The sequence below is a fragment of the Akebia trifoliata genome, chromosome 9 (genome assembly GCF_017979445.1).
Source record: "Akebia trifoliata isolate Shusen 1 chromosome 9, ASM1797944v1, whole genome shotgun sequence".
NCBI classification, from domain to species: Eukaryota; Viridiplantae; Streptophyta; class Magnoliopsida; order Ranunculales; family Lardizabalaceae; genus Akebia; species Akebia trifoliata.
The window spans coordinates 4363038-4367351 of record NC_141383.1 but is presented as its reverse complement, the minus strand read 5'-3'; positions in this window follow the sequence as shown (position 1 = coordinate 4367351).

Genomic DNA, 4314 nt, shown 5'->3' with positions numbered 1-4314 from the left:
CCCAAGGGGCTTGTGGTGCCTGTGGCCTTTGAACTGGTGCTTGGATAAAGAGAGGTTGGCTGGGTTGTATATTGTTGACTTGAGGTTCATCTCTTTTCTTGACTAACGGCATTAGTTTCTTCACTGTCGATGTCCCTGCTACTGCGCTTAGAGCTGTGAAGTCAAATATCATACCGGTTCGGATCCCGTCCTCGACCCGGTCTGCCACTTGAACCAAATTTGAGAAAGTACCCGTGGTATGCCCTACCAGATGGGTGTAAAATAAATGTCCTAATGTATAGATAAACGTGGTGTTCATCTCTTGTTCTGTCATGGCTGGCCGTACTTGGGAAGCTGACTCTCGCCACCTCTGGGCATATTCTTTCACTGTTTCTTTGTGTTTTCTCGTCATTCGTGCCATGTCATTTCTATCCAAATCAACATCTGTATTAAACCTGTAGTTGTGCCAGAACATTTCAGCCAAGTCCTGCCAACTCTTGATGAGTGAGTGGTCCAATCCCGAAAACCATTTGAGTGCTGGCCCTGTTAGACTTCTCTGAAATAACTATACTAGCAACCTATCGTCCTCGCCATATTGGCACATCGACCCACAATATAATTTGAGGTGCGACAAAGGACACCCAACCCCGTTATACTTTTCAAACTCCGGACACTTGAACTTAGCCGGCAACTGTGCGTTAGGGTAAAAGCAAAGGTCCCTAAATCTTGTCCCTCCTAAAGTATTTGTACCCTTCATTCGTCTCATTTCTTCTTGGAGAGACTCGATTTGTTGGGCCATTTTGTCATCGGTAGAACTTTTGGCTTCGGGAACCCTGAAGTTGCACTCATCGTCTGGGATCACCACCGGAGGTGGTTGATTCTGTGGGATGTAAAGTGGAGGGCCCTGGTATACTGGTACAGTAGGAGGCGGGCTGGCTTGTTGATCCAGTCGTGTTTGTTCATGGAGTTCGGGGTTTGACCCAGATGCTTGATGTTGGGCTGCCTGTGCTTGCAGAAAATTAGTGCTACTCAAAACGGCCGTCAAGATTTGTTCCTGCCTTTTTGTTGTTTCTAACAGCTTTGCTATCATAGCATTAGCCTCGACCAGTTCATTCGTAACGGGCTGTGGGTCATCTGAATTACTCATTGTTGATGAAGATGATCGAAGAAAGTATGGAGGCTTCTCGGGATGTTTGTACTTTTTTCGTTTGGCCACCTGTGGGTACAGAAGACCAAGTGTTACTATCTTACTTACAAAAAAAAAGGAAAATGCATGATGTTTTATTAGGTTCGGTAATTATTATGGGATGGTACTCAAAAATGGAAATTTAGTTAGGTGAGCTTGAAAATACGGTTCGTCAGCACGGAGCTGGATTGTTTTTGAGAGAAAATAATTACATCAGCATGAAGCTGGCATCGACACGGGGTCGGTAAAACAGTTTGAAAAGAAATTACATCAACATGGAGCTGGCATCGACACGGAGTCGGTAAAACGGTTTGAAAAGAAATTACATCAGCACGGAGCTGACATCGACACGGAGTCGATAAAACGGTTTGAAAAGAAATTACATCAGCACGAAGCTGGCATCGACACGGAGTCGGTAAAAAGGTTTGAAAAGAAATTACATCAGCACGGAGCTGGCATCGACACGGAGTCGGTAAAACGATTTGAAAAGAAATTACATCAGCACGGAGCTGGCATCGACACAGAGTCGGTAAAATGGTTTGAAAAGAAATTACATCAACACGGAGCTGGCATCGACACAGAGTCGGTAAAACGGTTTGAAAAAGGTAATTTCATCAGCACGGAGCTAGCATCGACACGGAGTCGGGAAAGTATTTTGAAAAAATGTAATTTTCGAGATAAATCGAGTTAGAATAACCCATGTTTTTCGGCAGCCCCCAATTCAGTTTTCTGAAATCATCGTCGGCCAGGCAGATCTCCAAGGAAGAGGCGGCGCACAATGACACTCTTAAATCACGTTGTTCCCTGAATAGACGTAGTCTATCCCCCTCGTATCAACAGGGTAAGATCTTTCTAGGCACCGATTTTGATCAAGGACTACAATTGGTGCCTATTTTTGAAATCTTTTTTTTTTTTTTTTTTTTGAAAAAGTTGAATGCATTGGAGTTGATTGATCAGTTGTTATCTTTGTTAGATCATAGATGGATCATGAACTTGATTCGCTATGGGTCGTGAACTTGATTTGTTGTGGATCTGGGTTGTGGACCCAGTTGAAGTGGATCTGGGTCGTGGATCCAATTGGACCTGGATTTGGGTCGAGGACCCAGTTTGATATGGATCTGGGTTGTGGACCCAGTTTGGTTAGATCTGGGTCTTGGACCCAGTTGGACATGGATCTGGGTCGGGGACCCAGTTGGAAACGGATTTGGGTCGTGGACCCAGTTTGATATGGATCTGGGTCGTGGACTCAGTTTGGTTGGATCTGGGTCGGGGACCCAGTTGGAAATGGCTCTGGGTCGTGGACCCAGTTGGACATGGATCTGGGTCGGGGACCCAGTTGGAAACAGATTTGGGTCGTGGACCCAGTTTGATATGGATCTGGGTCATGGACCTAGTTTGGTTGGATCTAGGTCTTGGACCTAGTTGGACATGGATCCAGGTCGGGGACCCAGTTGGAAACGGATCTGGGTCGTGGACCCAGTTGGACATGGATCTGGGTTGGGAACCCAGTTGGAAATGGACCTGGGTCGGGGACCCAGTTGGAAACGGATCTGGTTCGTGGACCCAGTTGGACATGGATCTGGGTCGTGGACCCACTTTGAAGTGAATACTCAGTGAAAGACGGGTTTGATTATGACCAAGATCGATAGTGAGCCACGTTGGGCGAAGTCCGTTTTGAGTAGGATCGATTATGAGTAGTAGGCCCTGAGTTTTCTAGTAAAGTGAATCATTTGATCATTTTCAAGCTTTAAAACTCAAAATAAAAAAAACTTCAAGAAGAAACGTTGTTAAGACTGACGTAAGGAACAAAATGAGCAAAAAAAAAAAATTTTTTTTTTTTGGGGTTCGTTTTTCATGCACGGACCTAACACTTTTTGGCTGGTCCGTGCTTCAAGTACGGACTAGAACATTAAAATTTTTTTTTTTTTTTGGTCCGTTTTTCATGCACGGACCTAACATTTTTTAGCTGGTCCGTGCTTCAAGTACGGACCAGAACATCAAAATTTTTTTTTTTTTGTCCGTTTTTCATGCACGGACCTAACACTTTTTGGCTGGTCCGTGCTTTAAGTACAGACCAGAACATCAAAAAAAAATTTCACTGGTCCGTGCTTCATGCACGGACCTGAGAAAATTTGCCCAGTCCATTTTCTAAGCACGGACTTGACAATATTTCTTGAGTCCGTGCTTCAAGCACGGACCAGAACCTTTTCTGGCCTTCCAACCTTGCTCTGTTTTTTATCCTCATCCCATTTTGGTCCGGAATTTCTGGGTTTTGAGGCACATAGCCTCTGTTTTTTGGCTTTGGCCACAAAAATGTCACTTTTTTTTTGATGATGTACATGATAATAAATAAAAAAAACAGATTTTCCCCTTTTACCTAAGGGGACATGTAAACGGGAACAAAATAAAAATCCTAAAATCTATACAACTTGCCTTCGTGGGCTAAAAAAAAAAAATACATCACATATGAACATGGGATGGATACGGAATTGATTTTGCAAGCCTTAGTGTCCTTTGTCTATTAATTACGCTTCGATGCATGCGGTTTGTAGGTGGTTTTTCGGCTACCCATTCTTCAAACCTCGATGTACACCAAAGTGTACATGTCTTAGGTTGGTGAATGGGGTGGATGTTCTCCTCTCAGCCACCCAAAATAGTGATCTTGGGGGCTTGAGAGTACCGGCATCCGGAGTTAGAAAATTAAATGGGAGGGGGTGGCTCATGCATAGGGGTGTGAATCACATGTGCATGTGCGTGCATTTTTTGAATCGTATCCATCCTTACATTCTTTATTCCAAAATAAAAATAAAACAAAAGCATATGTAAATAAATATTACAACCATCCCATGTGAAACTTGTGAAATAAAAAAAAAAAGAAACAAAGCAAACGCGTTAGTAGATAAACCAAAAGAAACAACATAAAAAGAAAACAAACTTTTTTTTTTGTTTTGAAATAACCGAATCAAGGGAGAGGATCGGACCCACTAATGTGTACTCCCCAGTGGCGTCGCCAAGCTGTGGACACGGGATTTTCGATATTTTTGAAACATCCCTCCACTTTGGGGTGTTTTGGAGTCGCCACCATTCATTTTCGGAAATGGGTGTGAATGGTCATCCGAAGTTGTATTTTTGAAAAACATATCATTTTG